This window comes from Rhipicephalus microplus, chromosome 3, assembly GCF_043290135.1.
Source record: "Rhipicephalus microplus isolate Deutch F79 chromosome 3, USDA_Rmic, whole genome shotgun sequence".
Taxonomy (NCBI): domain Eukaryota; kingdom Metazoa; phylum Arthropoda; class Arachnida; order Ixodida; family Ixodidae; genus Rhipicephalus; species Rhipicephalus microplus.
This window is the reverse complement of record NC_134702.1, coordinates 239,454,216-239,473,347: the sequence shown is the minus strand read 5'-3', so window position 1 is coordinate 239,473,347 and position 19,132 is coordinate 239,454,216. Positions and strand designations below refer to the sequence as shown.

The following is a 19,132-nucleotide window of genomic DNA, read 5'->3' as shown; positions in this document are numbered from 1 at the left end:
CTAGGCACAGTGTTTGGCAGCCATACGTGATGAGACGCGCACGTCCGGCATAGCAGCTATGCAAATAGAAGGAGAAGTGCTGTCGCCAGAGGAATTTACTAAAGATTTCGGATTGCGGACGGTGTCCAACTGAAAATCAAGACTTCCGGCGATGCCTGCACCAGGTAATGATGGTTCACAAGGTGAGCTGGCTGAACGACAGGGCACAGATGGAGGGCGCAGAGGCTTCTCAATTAAGCAATGCATTCTGAAGGCCTCGCGAATGCCACCGAGGCCGGAAGAGCTCATTAAAATAGTAATTTGCCCGCAGCGTGGAATGAATTTGGAGAAAGTCGGTTCTACAACTGTGGGCAAAGCTATCGTCGAGGCGGCAAGCCTAACTACTGAGCATCGTGATGGGCAGTAGTTAGGCAGTGCTTATGCAAGCTGGGAAGTGTTTATGGACTGAGGGACATTGTGGGGTGTTAAGGTGCTTCGCCTCTAAAAAATGCTAAATTGAAAGGAATGGCAGACAACAAGCAGCCACTGCAACGACGAAGTCATCGAGCTATGATGAGCCTTTGTTGGGGATCTCTCTGGGTTTCTCCGCCCAGAAAAGGCTTCAAAAAGCACAGGCAGCTGGAAGGCAATCATTCACTAGGAGATTATAGGCAGCTCCCGCAGAGACCCCCGAGAAAGACAGAAATGCGGTGACAACTACCACTGCCGCATCAGCACTTGAAATGATTGGAACAAGCAACTTCATAGTAGCCTCGGGTGCACCGCTGGACCCAAAGCGAAAAATTTGATTCTTGTCACAGTGGCGGCAAGCCCGACTTGACGCTCTTGATTTCTCAAGCCAGCCTCAACCAGAGTAGTAGCAGCCACCCACGGCTGCCCCATCACACTTACTGGGCTAGCTGGAATAATGAACTTTATACATGTCCAGTCCTTAGGCAAAATATGATGAACTCTTTGCACACACTGATCTTACTGAGCCTTTATTTTAGTTTTTGACTGATGTAGTCAACCTTTTTTTCTTCTGACTAGCTCAGAGCTGTGCAAGCTGCCTTAAAAAAAGAACATGACACGGTAACATTTATAAACAACAGTCTTATCTATCGACAGCTTCATTTAAAATGCTTTCTCTGTCAGATGCATGCACCTTGAACGTTTGTTTGTTCCTTCCTGCCGAACCATTCACCCACCCATCTCACCCATCTATTTATGCACCCACCTAAGTACTTATTTAACTAACTAGCCGCTTTCACCTGGGCGCTCCCGTGATCACCTCTTCAACTTGGTGTAAACACACTTGCCCTTTCAAAGGATGCGTTATTTTACTGCTTTTACATAATGAGATTAATGAGGTGTTCATTTCCTTTTCATATTCATCTGTGCAATCGCAAGAGAGTTCTTTAAAAAATTTCCACCAGCCAGTTGGTGAAGCCCTTCCTTTATCAGTCAGTGCTGCCAAGTACAACAACAGCCCCACCCTCATTAGCCGGCTTGATAATGATGTTCTGGCTCTCACTTAAACTACACAGTCTGCTGTTCATCCTTGGACAGATTACTGAACACATTGGTAGACTAGTTGGTTTGGATCCATAAATTGCATCCATAAATTATGTGACAAAGAAGGACGTAGAAGACCGCCGAGGCTTTTTTCTACGTCCTTGTCTGTCAGACTTTCACAATTCTAGAATAGCTTGTTGCAAAGAGGTCGATGCTTTTGATATTCCTTGATGACATTCTCTTGTAAAGCGCAAATATATATGTCTAAATATTTGTCTAAATGTTTGTTGAGAGTCCATGATTTATCTGAAAATTGAGTTCGTTGTGTGCTGTTTCGGTCATGAAAATAATTTTTTTACATGCAAGGTTCTGGCACTTATACAAATACTGGTAAAGCTAGAACTTTTGAATTTTACCAGAGCCATGACACAAGATAAGAGCTTTTGAGAGCACCTTCATTTGTGTAGATGTCAAAGGTTTGCTAAACAGGTCAACCACAAAGGCGACATTAGTACTATTCTGAGGAGGTTTCAATTTGATTTGTAAACATTGTGAAAGGATGACTGACCGGACTGTTGCCGGCACTATGCCGTCTCGCGTCACTTTTTGTTCTTTTTGTCCTGAAACGTCCATCGATATTGCTCTTCGTAATTGGCCAGCTCTTCTGCTTCTATGTGCATGAAACTTGACTGATTTAGCCCCACCTGATCTCCCTTCATAATTTCCGCTGCCCTACATGTGCTGTACTGTATTACAAACCCTGTAAGGTTGATAGATGCATCGTTTATGATCAAGTAATGACTCAGCTGCTACTGTTACATTCTCCTAAAAGGTAACCTTTGCTGGTTATAGCTGAACTATCGGCTGCTAGTACCCGGCCAGGCGGAAACCATTCCAAGGCATGGTTGACGGAAAACAGCTTTGCACTTTGATGATGCCGCGCTCAAACCAGATGGTCGAATCAGCCCACTTTCCTATTGATACACATGGTGACGGGACCACTGAGGCACGCACAGTGGCAATCTGTGGCCCTAGGCAGCATCAAGGTGGCCATTATCGTAATTTCAGGGCATAGTTCTATGATTCTGGTCACCAGGTTTCTGTACTTTTGGAGTACAATAGTGCCTGGTGAGCATGCAATGTTGTTAGTGCCCATGTGTAACACTAACGTGGTCACCGTGTATGAAAAGAAGCCCAGTATTGTGAAACCGTTCCTTGTACCAGCGATTCACATCAAGACACAAAGACTGGCATTTTCATTCGACGGGAATAGAAGCCGTGGAAGAGGTACCTTGAGAGCCATCAATGATGGCTGAGGTGTCCTTATGTCATAGATGATGTCTCGAATGTCCTTCTGTGGCCCCTGAATCCAGTGAGCGGCCCTTCACTCCAGGTCTTTCACTTACATCTCGGAAGAAGGCTGGACTGCCAGCCAAAACTGTTAAAAGAAAATAAATATTTGTTTCGTTTCTTATGTTGCATTATTTTTTAAGTTTTAGATGTTAGAGCATGCTGGGGCAGTGTCCGTTCTGCGGCATCAGCACCCATACTGGGCATAAACGACGCTCTTTCATTCTCCTTTCCTAGGCAGGTGAGATGTTTCCTCGCCCCCTCTCCACCACAGCTGTGGCACAGCAAATCATCGCATATAACTCTCTCTCCCTTTTTTCCTCCTTCTCTAAGGGTACGCCGCTGGGCGGCGCAAGTTTTGTGGTGCAGTATAAAGTGCGCTTTGCTGTGCTTCCGTCACTTCCGTCATTGTCTCTCAGTGCAACGGTGTGTGAAAGGCCATGAACTCTATCAACATCAGCGCTAGTTGTAGAAACAGCGCCACTGCCTAAGCAGAAGGCTCAGGAAGCCAAACGTAATTGTCAGCGTCGGCAAGCGGACCCCGAACTTCGGGCCAGGGAAGCCGAACACAAATGTCAACACGTCGAAGCCCGAACACTTCCTTACGCTGAAACCAGCTGAAGAACAGATCTGTTTGGGGACCTAGACATGATCCTGTGCAGAGACATGAGGCAACTGCCTCCGCCCGACTGACCACAAAACCATTGTCTTCAAGATACCGTGTGCACAGACAGAGGAAATCCCGTACGACCTCTGAATGAAGCTACAACACCCCAGACAAGCGTCTCCTCTCCTTTCAAAACATTCTCTCACCCCAACTTTCATTTGGTTGTGTTGCCAAATGAAACAAAAAACTTGATGCTCATTGCATACCCAATCGAAATGTTTTCAAGTTCTATCATGGTTGCCCATAGGAGCAGATGTGTAAATTTTTAAAGATTTATCACAGTAGCCAAAAGGACATTTATGATATATATATGTATATATATGTATATATATATAGAGAGAGAGAGAGAAAGAGAGAGAGTGATAGACATTGGCTTAAGCGGACGAATGTACGAAAACTTTTATTATTTACTACGTTTCGGCCGAGGTTCGGCCTTCATCAAGGACGGCGTTCGTTTCCCTGAAAAAAGCAGGACCCCGGCCGAAACGTAGGAATTAATGAAAGTTTTCCCTAATGAAGGCCGGTCCCCAGCTGAAACGTAGGAAAAATAAAAAGTTTTCGTTTTGCCCGTCCTCCACTTTTTGGTATTTTTCCACTGGGTGCAAGGACACCTTTTTCATATATATTTTTCTTGTAAGACCGCGTCCAAGACCCTAAAGACTCTTTTTTATTGTCTGGAGTATGAGCCCCACAACTTAAACTGGTGGAGTGGCGATGATGAGTATATACAGATGAAAAGATGGGACGCATAAATAATGCTCACACTTATTTTCCCGTGCACTTGAGCGGCCGGCCCGGCCGAGACTTGGGGAGGAAAGGTACGGCGAACAAAGGGTTTAAGACGTGAAACGAGGACTATCTTGGAGGCATGATAACGGTGGTCCGAGGAACCCTCTCCGGGAGTGACAAGGTAATTGACAGGAGAAGTTCGTTCACAAACAGCATGAGGTCCAAGAAAGCATGACTGAAATTTTTGAAAATTGAGTCATGAATTTTGAAAATTAGTACTTCATCTTCAGGATGAAAGGTGACGTCTCAACAAAAGCTGTCATAGCATTGCTTGCGGTCTTGTTGACTGGCCTTCGTGTTGAGCACATTGCCGTGTGTCAGCGAGTTTGCAGACGAAATGTTCTGGCGTAGTCGTGGACGTTTTTGTCATTACATTGAAGAAAGAGGTGCCAATAGTGAATGTCAATGCACGACCATAGACGAGGAAGAAAGGTGAATACCCGGTGGTTCGTTGGACAGCAGTGTTGTGTGCAGCCGTTACGAACGGCAAGATTTTGTCCCAGTTATCGTGGTTCGGTCTGATGTACATGGATATCATGTCGATTAGAGTCCGGTGGAATCGCTCTGTCAGGCCATTTGCGAGTGGTAAGCGGAAGTGGTCTTATGAACTGTGCCACAAGTTTTTGGAATTTTGTCAAGAATTGTGGACAGGAAGGCCTTGCCTCAGTCCCTTAACAACGTGCGAGGTGCACCATGACACAACACAGTGGCTTCTAAAAAGAAGGCAGCAATGTCCAAGGCAGAGCTAGTTTGTAGGAAAGCGGTCTACACGTATCGTGTGAGGTGTGGTCGACGGCTGTGACGATCCAGCGGTGACCCGCTGGCATCACGGAAAGTGGTCTGATGCGGTCTGTTCCGACAACGTCAAAAGGTGTATCGGGACATGGAATGGGTTGTAATATGCCAGCACGAGCTTAAGTTGATCGTTTCCGGCGTTGACAAAGTGCGCAAGAAGCGACATAGTGAGCCACAAAGGTAGAAATACCAGGCCAGAATAAATAGCTCCTAATGCAGTTGTAGGTCTTTTCCCAGCTGACGGGTCTTCGTGCAATGCTTCGAGAACTTGTTTTCGCAGTGAATGGAGAAGTACTGGCACCCACCGATGCCCATTCGCATTATAAGTATACCGCGGCAGGACATTGTTCTCTTGCTTGAACTGCCGTAGCTGACGACGTAGTCTGGCATTAGGTGGAGAAGGCGAGCCACTCAAGTATCTGATGATGCGGTCACAGTAGGGGTCGTCACGTTGGCTCGCGGCAAACTGAGCGCTGCTGTTTAAAGATAGCGACCCAGCAACAGCCAGGGGTGATAACTTGAGTGAAGAGGAAGCCGCTTGAACACCTGAAGGGTGCTGAAAATATGTGGTTGGAGATGAAAGTGGCAGAGGGAAGCGAGAGAGAGCGTCGAGATTCTGATGCTGTTTGCCAGACCTTGTCTGGGCGCAGGTCATCAAGTCGCGCTTGGAGAGAATGATGGGGATGGCATGCTTCTGCACAGGCGTGAGCGAGGTGTAGTGTGCCACCTCAATGTCCTCACCGTCAAGGAGCAGTCGTCGAACGAGTTGATGTGCTTCAGTGCATCATCACCAGTGACCTCCACATTAATGTCCTCATACTTCACAAAGTTTATGCCTGTGTGTCCGTGAGAGAGCAGCTCTCTCTCTATCCGTTCATCCCTAGGAAGCGGTCTGGTCCAGTCCTCGTCAGTGTCGAGGCTGCGTTGCCCCCCATTGCGGCAGTCCCAGTTTTCGCCACGGTCGTCCGGACCCCAGCCGTCACCGTCACGGGAGCTCTCAAGGGGTGCTTCGCGAGTCATCTCGTCCGGGCTGCGCCCATTCGAGCCTCCACTCTGGCACGATGCAAAAGCATTGTTGCGCACGGGGCCATCATTCCTCCTGTTGCGGCCTCCAAAATTTAAGAAATCGGCACGGTCACCCCTGAAGCCGTCTCTTGCTCCCCAGTCCTCGCCTCTCTGTGGTTCAGGGAAAGATTTCTGGCCATAATCCTGGGCGTTACCCTGAGGAGGCCCAGGAAACACAGACCGATCCTTGCACAGGTGCAGGGGCACGTAGCGACTCGGACCGGGCTTGTTTCCTTGAGCACAGGAGTTCAAGTCTAGGCCAGCAAAATTGTTGCAGAGGGCCAAACACGATGCAAAATCCAGAGGCACAGAAGGATTCCACCACAGTAAACTTTTATCCTAATGCGCCATCTTCTTCACAAAAACACGGTGTTAACGAGAAGCTAGCCCGAACTTGAAAATCCTGCAGTTTGTTTTATGCCAAAATAATAAAAAAAACTGCTCGGTACAGAAGGCCAAATTCGCTGAAATTTACCTCCTCCTCTAGACCCTTTCAATTTTGGTCGGATTCAATAATCATATTACAAAAAAAAAATGAATAGTTCACGAATATTACATGCGACTCAACCACAGGAATAATCAGTTCCTCTTGCTAAATAATGCTAAATAAATAATGCCCACAATATATATATATATATATATATATATATATATATATATATATATATATATATATATATATATATATATATATATATATATATATATATATATATATATATATATATATATATATATATAGAGAGAGAGAGAGAGAGAGAGAGAGGAGAACTTCATTCACACTCAATTTACTTTGATTTTTCGTATACAGACAGTTTGGTTAGCAGTGTTGAATAGCATTATAGAAAGTGTATAATCACTTGAACGTTAAAGACAATTCAGCCGCAAATAAAAAATGCCCAAAAGCCAGGACTACAAAGGCGCAACGAGCAGCATTTCCAACTGAATTGTTGTGGACACTAACACAGAAATAAATTGACAATGTACATGCGCAGTCTCAGTACAGCCTGTGCTATCAACAACCTCTCTTGATGTGTACAACGCAGCAAACATATCATTAAAAGAACTTGTTCCATTCCTTTTGCACTTCCATCAATCCATGCATAATCTCATGCTCGCTTCTGCTTAAAATCTTAATCTCTCTAAAACGCGGCTTACACTTGATGGTTTCACAATGCATTAGAAAATGTGACAAGCCATTTCTCATTAGATTTAGTTCATGCTACTTGGCTCATGGGAAAGGTTTCGTATTTATACAAGAAATGCCACAGCGGAACACCTGCAATTTTTCACTTGACAATGGCATTTCTTAACGGGCATTTTGTAAAAAGTATTTTCTGCGTGCGAAGAAAGGAGTAATGCCGTACGATTCCTGCCAATCTAAAATTGTCAAGCGTGGCATTGCATTTCTTAACGGGCATTTTGTAAAAAGTATTTTCTGCGTGCAAAGAAAGGAGTAATGCCGTACGATTCCTGCCAATCTAAAATTGTCAAGCATGGCATTGCTATGCTCTGCCTGGAGTCTTTTCTAGAGAAATCGACCACGCAGACGATGCAGGAGTCTTTTGACAATCAGATCAAGTGACTTTAATCTATAAGCTTTCCTGACTCGTTATTGACTGCAGTTTTCGATACACTTTTACAGAAACCAAAACAAAGGTCTGCCAGCGATCACACGGGGGACCGTGAAGACACAGAAGCCACAAGACCTGCCATAATCTCTCACATTCATAAGGCCTATAGTCTGAAAGAACTTGCAGACTGGTACCAATTGCATTCCCTGCGCCCGTTAAGCTCGCTCAACTGTGGCGGAGAACTACTCGAGAGAAGGCTAGTAGGACGAGTTTAGCAAAAACATGGCACCAGATAGGGGAGACATGCTAAAGGCGTGCTATATTTAATTCTCTTTTCTAGTGGCAAATCATTCATTGGGCAGATTGGGTGCTGTGCAAATGAACAAGCCAGAGAGCATGAACAAAATCTAACAAGAAATGACATGGTGCACTTGCCAGTGCATTGTAAAACCTGAAAGTGTCAGCCAAATTGTAAAGTGATTAAAATTTTAGGCAGAAGCAGGTCGCATAATGCGCATGAAGCATATTATATAAAAAAGAAAGGGACAAGTTGCATGAGCGGTACAACTGCTGCACAGTACACCTCGAAAAAGAGATTGTTTGATCACTGGATAGCCTTGGTTGTGATGACAGAGCACATGTACATTGTTTATTTCTGGGTTAACACCCGCAACAATTCAAGTGGAATCGGCACTCGCTCCAACTTTGTCCTTTTTCTGTGCATTTTTATTCATAGATAAATTGTATCTCTGAGTAAGTACCAACTAGACCAGCAAACAGCCTTGTTGAAACACACTTCTATGTAGTATACAATAAAAAAACCTTACACATACATGTAATAGTACTTCAAGCAATACTTTGTATACATTAACTGCTAAACCACACAACTTCATGCATGAATACAAATATGTTAATGGCAGCCTACCCAGTATTATAGCTTTGCATCACTAAATGAACATTCGTTCACAAGTAGAAGCTGCTCACTAATAATTGAGTTTGTAAGTGTGGATAGCAGAGATTGCATATTTTCTGTTATATAATCAGTAACACACTTTCTGGAAGATATTCAGGTTTGCATATGTTATAATTTGTTTTGTTTGCTTTAGTGAAAATAGCCTTCCTAGTGCATTGTTAATATTATTACTGTTGAGCGAGAGGTGCTGAAATCAATACCCAGCACCTTCACTACTTGTTAGTGCACCTTTAGCGGTGAGACGAAGACATGTTTATTAGAGAAATGGCAGAGGTAAAACCAACCAGCTGTCAAGCGAAGTGAGCGCGAGCAGCAACAACAGTCGTCCTTCTCTTTTTTTACTGGTGTCCCTGCATGTGCCATATATCAATCCTACATTACTATTGCATGTTACTATAATTCTAAACTTGCAAACCACAAATTTTTTTTATGTAAGAACTGGTGCTATTATAAGCATAGCACAATTTTTATACTATACTTAGTTGTATGTGCAAATTTGCTTGGAGCGTGCAAACTTCATAGCAGAAAACAGTACAACACAACAAAAAAGAGTAAACGACCAGTGCCGCTTCTCTTTGGTTTTGTTTGTCTTTGCTGCACTGCGCTACTTTCTACTCTGATAGCAAGGCCTCTGGCTCCTCCAAGTAAATATACCTATGTAAACAATGTAAGCAGAAATGTTATGTAAAGAGATCTGGGTGATTATACAGCAAAAGTACCGCAGATTGTTTATGTCCCTTTTGGTCGTTACCTGTTAATGACTGGTTTATATTTTGAGGGTCATGCTTGTAACACAATCCATCAGACGACCCCTAAATGATTCATTGCATAATGGACATTCATGCAAGACTAAATAAAAAATAAGAGAACACACGAATTTTAAGACAGTGCATTTTCGGCCATTGGTTCATTGCCATTTGTCAAGCATTTTTTATGTGGCTTAACATCCTGTGCTTGTTTGCCGGCGATACAAACTTGTGAAATTTCGTGGTGTTAAAGATATCTATGCCCACTAAACAGGGCATTACTATGCTGCATAATAACTAAATATTTCTTGGAATAGCCAGATAAGGTCTCATTCTGAATGTAATTCAAGAAGGCTATTTTGAGATAGATTCATATGAGCAAAATAAATATTTTCTTTTGTAGTGTAATGACATCGAGCTGACTGTGCATGTGTACAACTCTGTGAACTCACCCTTAGTAACAGAGAGTGCGGAAGGGAGAGAAATAAACAGCATAGCACTTGTTTGTGTGCTGCTTTGCTGTCTGACTTGTATGTGCCCAGTACAACCCGATTCAGGATGACTCGAGACCCACTAGCTGTCAATTAAGTCTCCTTAATCCAGAAAACACATGTGGTGCTATCAAATCCATGTTGCAATGGCCACACTTACGATGATGGAGAAAATGCTTAGTTTTAGGTGCACGTTTAAAAAGCACAAGTGGTCAGAGTTTCCCGAGCACTAAAACAGCAGAGTCCCTCATAATCATATTGCAGTTTCAGAACTCTGACAAATTCTAAGTGTTGAAAATTGCGTACCTTGACCACTTCCCTGGTCGGGTAGATCAAGTTGTGGGGGCCATAGCTAAGCTTCCCGATGTACTTGAGTCCACTGCCTCAGCGCTCGCTTTGCTTAAAACAGCTGCGATCAATTCAAGCTATCTCATCATAAGCAAGATCAATGTTTTTAGACTAATATAAAAATGTTGGCAAGACGAAGCAGGTCAATTGGAAGCTCAGAGGGAAACATTCCTTAGCCCCCCCGAATAAAACCCTCAACAGCTCTGCACACTCATCAACGCGTAGAAAACTGGATATAGTGCGGTCGTGATGCTATTACCTCCTGATTAAAGAAAATTGATTTACTGAAAGAGAAAAGACGTTTAACTGGTCCACGAAACGTTTACCGTTTCCTGACCGTATTAGCATCATCAATTCAGAGTAACTTTAGGGCCAGGCCGAGCAGAATAAAATCATGACATAGGGCTCTCAAATTTGAAGCACCTACCCAGTGGTAGCCTTCCCTGCAATGTTGTAGCTCAAAGCACAAAAGCATCTCATAGGCGGTCTGCACCACAGAGAACTTACCATGCATGGTTGTAAGACACAGCAAAAAACACAGATTCATCGTGTAATTAAGTGATTGCTGTTTATAAGTAAAACATTTCAGCTGATGGTTTACCAGTGTGCAGCTGAGATTTACCACTGTCAAAAGTGAAGGGGCTCCAGCCCCTAACTTTATTCAGCAAAGCAACTAGATTCCCCCCCCCCCCCTCCACTCCCGATAGATTAGCCCATGACTTATCACTGTACCCTTACGCAAGAAGAGACCAAGACTGTAAGAAACACGTAAACAAAAGGCTTACCAAGTCAGCTGCTGTTTTCTGGCCACGGCTGCCAAAGTAAGGCGGTAATATCAATGTGCAACTTGGTCGAAGTTCGTGAAGCGTGCGATAACATCTAGTGGCTCCCTCCCGGCTTGCCCTCTGCCCTCACATATCGCAACAGGTTCCATGATGACTGGCCCATGTGACTGGCCCGCGAAGCTTGTGCTCGCTCTCGTCATATCTGTTCTGCAGTGACGACACAACACAAAGTTTTTTCACAAAGCAACAGCCTAGCGAGATTCACTACAAAGGCATTACAACTACCACCCAACAAACTGCATCAAGTTACTTTTGCAAACAAATTGCCAACGGTTGAACAACGGCGCGCCCGAATGCAAACAAATATGTTTTGTAGTGGTTGCCAGATTAGTTGCTAGAGAGCATAACATTTAGAGGTGTGCGCCGAGGTGTTGGCGCGCCGCCACCGACAGACAATTTTTGCTATGCCGCCGCCGCCAACTGATCAGCGCGTCGCCGCAGCAGACGTGTGATTTCAGCGCGTCATTTAAATAGTATTTTTTTTTCAGCTAACCTACGTTTATTTTGCGCCTTCTGTCACCAGTCAGGCCTTTCTTAATTCTGGCCCCTTCGAAATATTTCTTAGCTCTCCCGACTAAAACACTCAACAGTTCTGCACACTCATCAACGCGTAGAAAACTGCATATAGCGCGGTCGTGATGCTATTACCTCCTGATTAAAGAAAATTGATTTCCTGAAAGAGGAAGGGTGTTTGACTGGCCCATGAAACGTTTACCGGTCTCTGTCCGATTAGCGTCATCGATTGAGTGTAAATTTAGCACCATGCAGAGCAGAATAAAATCATGACATATAGCTCTCGCGTTTGCAGCACCTACTCATTGGTAGCCTTCCCTGCAATGTTGTAGCTCAAGGCACAAAAGCATCGCATAGGCGGCCTGCACCGCAGAGAACTTCCCATGCGTAGTTGTAAGACACAGCAAAACAAAAACGCAGATTCTTTATGTCATTAAGTGATTGCTGTTTATACATAGTGTGCACGTGCGTCACGCAGCGCTCCTTGGTCACTTTCGAAATGTGCCACCGACAAGCCCGGGTACATACCGACTCCGTCGCCTACCGTTGCCGTGCTGCCTCCTCGTGCTTGCGCCCAATTAGTTTTGCCTCATGATCCAAGTTTTAGGGATTATCAGCAGCTAGTGAGGCAAGTTGACTTAGTAGTCCACGAAGGGGGAGCAGAGCTTCAGGGTGTTTCTTCGCTGAAAGTTATTACTTATAATTATAATTGAGAACGCACATTGCGATTTCCTGAAGAGTACCAGCGTGTTTGGCTGGCGCGGATTAACAAAAACTACTTGAAGAAACTCTGTGATAATTGTGTCTTCTTGTGTAACTTCATTGCGGATAAATGCTATAGCCAAGCACGTACCTGCAAACAGACATAGCTTACCAAGATACTGTAAATACAAACTCGTCCGTGACCACTGTGTGCACAATCAGCGTGTCAGTTAAAATCGTGATGGCGAGCGCGGAAATTCAGGTATTCCATTGAAACAGACTGTGAAAATGAATGCGAAACAATGTTATTCACTTGAAGTATAGGCGATCGGTTCGAGTTGGGGGGTCAGGGTTTTCAAAAATTGGTCAATTAATTTCCTAACACGGTCTCCATCATTTTGAGGGACTCCACTGTACATTAGCATACAACAAAAAATTTCAAGGTGGAAAAGGTGTCAAAACATACGCGCAAAAAAAGTTATGACCGGCATTAACACGGCACGCGCCACGCGAAGTCTCTATCTGCCTCGCATAATATTTTCCTCGGCTGCTTCCACAATTATTAATCAAAAAGGCTCAACATCAGCACTGTTTAAAACACTTTAGGAGGGGGGGGGGGGGGGAAACGCTGCTGCTTTGGTGGCGTTGGCCGCAGCAATGTATTAATAATAATATTATATCTCTTGTAAACTTGCCTAGCTCTGCACTAATCGTTTTCGATAGGAGCTGCTGCGCTTCACTCATCTACTCTTAAAATTACGGCTTGAAAGACTTTGGGCTTTCACTTGTTCTTGGGCCACGCAAGTTGCAGTGTTTGCAGTGAAAGTGAGATAATGGGTCCTCGTAGGCCGTGGCGGGCAGCCGGTGTACGCGGTAACTGGTATACGTGTCGCACATCTTGATTTTTTGGTCTTGGTCTTGTATCGAGTGAACAAGCGAAGCCTTCCTTATCCGATGGGCTTGTTAAAGTACGACAACAAAAAACACAATGCTTCCCTTTCAACTTTGCACACAGCAACAGATGACGAGCCCCCAACAAACCGCGCTGCAGCACGTGAACTGCTGTAGGTACGCAGGGAGATACCCGGGCATGGCGGGAGAGGGCGACAACGGCGGAATTGACATCACATGAACACTATGTAAAAGTAAAACATTTCAGCTGATGGTTTACCAGTGTGCAGCCGAGATTTGCCACTGTGAAAAGTGAAGGGGCTCCAGCCCCTAGCTTTATTCAGCAGATTAACTGTCGTCCCCCTACCCCCATCCAGATTGATTAGCCTATGATTTATCACTTTACCCTTACGCAAGAAGAGACCAAGACTGTTTCGCATCCAACAAGAAACACGTAAACAAAAGGCTTACTAAGTCAGCTGCTGTTTTCTGGCCACGGCTGCCAAAGTAAGGCGGTAATATCAATGTGCAACTTGGACGAAGTTCGTGAAGCGTGCGATGACATCTAGTGGCTTCCTCCCGGCTTGCCCTCTGCCCTCACATATCGCAACAGGTTCCATGATGACTGGCCCATGTGAATGGCCCGCGAAGCGTGTGCTCGCTCTCATCATATCTGTTCTGCAGTGATGACACACCAGAACGTCTTTTTTTTTTTTTTTACAAAGAAACAACCTAGCGAGATCCACTCCACGGGCATTACAACAACCACCCAACAAACTGCATCAAGTTACTCTTGCAAACAAATTGCCAACGGTTGAACAACGGCACGCCCGAATGCAAACACACATGTTTTGTAGTGGTTGCCAGACAAATTTCTAAAGAGCATAACATTTAGAGGTGTCCGCCGAGGTGTCGGCGCGCCGCCACCGACAGACAATTTTTGCTATGCCGCCGCCACCGGCGCGTCGCCGTCGCCACAGCGACGTGTCATTTCGGCGCGCCATTTTAATAGAATTTTTTTTCACCTAACCTACGTTTATTTTGCCCCCTCTGTCACCAGTCCAGCCTTTGTTAATTCTGGCCACTTCGCAATTGCATTGAAATTGGTTCATCTGTCATTTCAAGTTAAATAACTGGACTGTAAAAAACTTGTCGAGTGCTCCTAATAATATGGAAAGGTAGTGTTGGACTAGATTTAAACGTGAATTTTAGGATACTTTTGAGTTGACTGCATCTTAGTGAATCCCGATCAGTTGCAGCGCCAATGGGGGTGTTTGACGAGGCACGGCCGCTGGATGAAACAGCGCACCGTGCGCTCTTTCATCCAGCGATCATGGGTGAGGATTGTCGGCATATTCTAGCTCACGAGAATGTGTAATGTGTGAGGCGGGCTTTGAAGAATGGTGAAAGGTGTGAAAGTCAATACTGGAATATTATTAATTATGACTGAAAAAGCGAGTCGAAGAACAAAGGCCGTTCTAATGCGAAGTGTAGAGGCCAGGACTGGGGACGGGCAGGGTAGAAGCGCTTCTCTTCTATGAGTATGGCAGATATAGGTATAACTGAGGAAGGGCTAGCTGTTTAGGGCATATTTACAAAAAAAAAAAAGAAATCAGTTAGAAACTGGACCACATGCATAGCCTTTAAGGGACAAAGAAAGGTAAAATGACAAATATAGGTGAAATCAATCAAAGACGATCCCCATTGTAGTCGGCAGCTTGAGCGAAATCAATGAAACTAGACGGAGTGGTGATTACCATAAATAAAGTTTGTGTGAACTGTAAAGTAACACACAGAATATGAATGCGGACAAAACACTGAAGTGTGGGCTTGTATTTTCAACGAGCTTTGCCCTGCACTCCGTGCGATGCTTTAAGCCACGCTATCAAACCAAGTTATCTGCCTTTCCTTCACCCGTCTTTTTCTCGGACTTCAATCAACTAACTATAGATGCCGATTTGTCACAACCATGTTTGAAAATAGACACAGCATGCGTAGCTTGCTCGGAGAGTTGGTGTATAATGTTTTTGGAAGAGCAAACTAAGGAGCTGCACCTGGACAGGACATCGAAGGAAATGTTTGCTGCGGAAATTCCACACACTTATGTGCGCGTTCGTAAAAAATAGGCCGAGTAGTTCCACAGCTGCACACCTAACACCACAAAGACATGAGAAGTGTCAAAATGGTACAAACAGCACGCTTCCATGATCAACGCCACGTGCCCCCGCTGTCTAGCAACGCGAATTCCTTATCTAGCTGCAGGGTCAACTGAGAAATCACTTATGCATGCCTTGCACTTTGTATTGTTTTTGTTTTTTAAGGCTTCAAAATCTTCACGTTCAATCTATTTCATCCTTTGCCGATGACACTGATGTATCGGGGACGCAGAGACTAGCGAAGCGGTAAGTTTTGTGCCCGTCTATAGATGTCACTAGGCCTCGACCAGTCTGATCTCTGTAGACACAGCCGCCTGACAAATGAATTTCTTGCAAATCATTGAATGACATCAGCAAAGTAAAAAAAAATAAGATTGAACGCGAAACTTGTGAAGCCTTCGAAATAAAAACATAGCGAAGTGCCATGTATGAGTGCTCCCCCAGCTTTCCTCACAGTTAAAGAAATCGCAATTCTAGATATCGGGTACACTGGGCATTGATACTTTGGTGTTCCATGGAAATCATCTCCTTATGCCACATTTAAACATTTTCTGAAAAAAATTGTACGGTTAATTATGCCACTGATAGATAGCCTAGATAGCCTTTTTCAAGCATGAGCTTCTGGCCAATTTTTGTACGGGCTTGCATTTATAGACGTTTAGTTGTAAGTCTAGCACTTGTCATTCCCGGTTCCTACGCTGCATTCGTGTTTTTGGTTGGTTTCTTTTTACTTAGATTCGTAACGGTCATCCCTATTATCGTCACGAGGGCATAGCAACCGCCCTTCCTCATTTTTCCATATTTCACCATCGTGAACGCACACGAAAGGTCATCATCAATGCGTGACTTGAACGAAAGACGTTTTCTGAATATAGGTCGGCCAACTCACTGATAAATCGGCCAAAGGAATCGAGAGACTCCGATTGAGGTGCCAGTCAGAGTCTGAGTGAGTCCGGCTGAGTTATACTCAGGTTATAGTCTCAGTCCGAGTGAGCCCGGCTGAGGTTTACCGCGGTGAGTCTCAGTTCGAGTTAGTTCGCTTCAACAAATGTTTAGTTAGTCTGAGTTATAGTGCATGAAAAAAACTTATTTAATAAGAGAGTTTTTATTTTGCTGACTTATGGTTACTAATATTTACAGTCTCATTTTGTGGCATGCCTTGTAATCGTGTGTGTGCCGGCTTGTAAAGCCACGGAAATGATTTTCCAAATGGCAAATTTGTCTACTTCACCACATCCTTGGAACTCGTTCCAGTGAAGGTCTTTGATAAAAGCCACTAGCTCATATTTTCGAAAAAAAAAATGATAACCTTAACTTAAAGGCACGGAATGATCGGGCACCATTAAATGCACCATGTGCACTGAGATATCAATCTTAAAATGGTAACATGACTAAGAAGCTAATCTATACTGCCTATACTTCCAAGGTACAGAGTTATTTGTAAAATTGTTTGCAGTGTATTTGGTCATGGAGCTGCTGCCATTTGCGGCGGCGTGATTTCACAATATAAAGTTGGAATTTTCAAAAGAAAATAGGGGTTTCTCCCAAAATGATGCATTAGTGATTTTTAACATTGCACTGGCTTCAACTTTAGCGCAAATATGTAATGCGTTTATAAAGTACACCGTTTGCAGGCTATGACAAAGTAGAATGGGCAATTTACGCTCACGAATGCTACAAAATACAAAACCCGTATGATCTGTTCCCAGAGGACAGAAGTACGCATATCGGATAGTGATGCTAATGAGAGGAAAAACTGAATAAATCCGTAACTACAATATTGTGTATCTAGTGTCAATCACAATTATTCCAAATAAATGAACATAGCTTTTAGAGGGCATGGAAGTGGGTTGTGCAGCATGTTCTGGCACATGTGCAACTCCAGGAAATTCCATTACATGACATCGTGATCTACATTGAGTTTGATCAACAATTATGAACCAAATCAACGGAGAATGGGCGCTGTATTCCACCTTCATAAATTGTGCGGCTTTCAAGGCGACAGAGCAGCACGATTCACGAGCATCCAGCACACCTTCGCTCTCTCCTACATTTAACTGCTTGTCCTAAGATGCCGCTTCTGTTTCTACATGAATAAATGGGGCGATTGGGAAATTACAGAGCGCAAAACAAAGTACTCGCAAGAACGAGAAAGACGGGGCGGGCGGTTGTGGATGGCTTGTCGATGCATTGTTTTGCGCTAAAAAATATTCTAATAGAAATGCACCATCTCGACGAATTTAAAAATTTGTCAGAAATGTAGTGATAGCACATGTGATCAGGTTTTATATCATTTCCGGCCATGTGATACGTTGAAAGCTTTCCGAGTGGGTTACAAGGAGGAAGGGGAAGGAAGACAGCGCTCACTGGCAACAACAAATGCCTTTAAGCTGTAATGCTGTCAAAGGTTTTTGTGACCCCTGAGAATTTGAGAAGCTACTAAATATTTTGCCACAACGTTTGCAGTTCGGGGCTCCGTACCGACACAATATGGCAGTGCCTGTTTTTTTTCGTATTTTTCTTTTTTTTTCTTATTCAAACCCCTTTCTATTCATAGTCAGCTTTGACACGCGGAAGCACTTTCGGTGGTCTTTCACCCGTCATTGTGTTCACTCTCTCTCTCTCTCGAAGTGATTATGCAAAAGAAAGGAAGAGAAAAGTGCCGCCCGTAACTGTCTATCACTGGGATGACACCTCAACAGGTCGGCACAAAGGGAGGGGGTGTGAGAATAAAATTGGATAGGAAAGGAAAAGCAAATGAAGTGGAAGAAAAAAAAAGGGGGGAGGGGGCATTCGAGTCGTGTTCACCTGCGCGCGTCGAGACGCTCACAAGACACAACCATCCAGAAAGGCCGCCAAGACGGCCGGGAGAAGTGGATCCGCCCAGTTGTGAGAGGTGTGACGAGCCGTGTTAGCGTTCTTGATGTCGGGTGAGCGCGGAGCGCTCGCTGGGGCTCGTAGCCACGGCTCAGCAGAAAACAAGGTCCGCTGTACTACGGAGGCGAGTTCGCTAGACCTCGATGCGATGAAACAAACAAACAAAAAAAACGCACAAACGCAGACGTTCTCGAAGTCACAGGTGCTCGAAGAGCGCTGTGCCCATGAAGGGGAGAGAAAAAACAAACAAAAGGGATCACCAACACATAGGTCCACGAAGTCAGAGGCACTCGAAGAGCACCGTGTTCACGAAAAACGTGATGGTGATGATGGTGGTAGTAGTTAGAAGAGGATAAAGGCACCTAATCTCTGCCGCCCGGTTGGGAGCACGGTGCAGCACGCGCTTGCACACACTCGCGTGCGTCCTTGGGAACAAGAGTTCCTCCACGGCGAAAGTAGGAAGCCCCTGTCGATGATACGCAGTGGAGATACGCAGCTGGAGATCACTGAGGCGGAAGACGAGCTGCCGACCATGTCGCGAGCCATGCGTGCGTTCGATGTGATTGAGCGCACGCCGGTCGGCATGCAGCGACAGCGGCATGTCGCCTGCCTCTGCGAGGGTGGGGCCGATGCGCGACAAGCGGGGCTATAACTATCGTCATGTCATACCAACTAGCCCAAGCTGCCACACAGCCTTCTCAGAGTACCGGCGAAATCCGTCTCTGCAAGACGGAGCACGCGGAACGCTCCGTCGCGGAGTGGATTGCTCCGAATCTATATATACCAGTAGCAAATGCGAACTTGCTCCGTATCTACCAGCGAAACGCGGATTGTGATCTTTTAGCAAGAAAACTTG

General features: G+C 44.7%; 1 protein-coding gene across 2 annotated transcripts in view; it reads right to left on the bottom strand.

The window, feature by feature from the left end:
• The window catches only part of LOC119169043 (uncharacterized), a 50,381-nt gene extending 38,945 nt beyond the window's left edge, over positions 1-11,436 (bottom strand). For both annotated transcript variants that reach the window (XM_075890836.1, XM_075890835.1), the window contains exons 1-2: positions 11,078-11,436; positions 2,786-2,932 (exon numbers count right to left, since the gene is read on the bottom strand). The gene's annotated coding sequence lies outside the window, so the exon portion shown is untranslated. The remainder of the gene's footprint in view (positions 1-2,785; positions 2,933-11,077) is intronic.
• Positions 11,437-19,132: the final 7,696 nt, after the last annotated feature.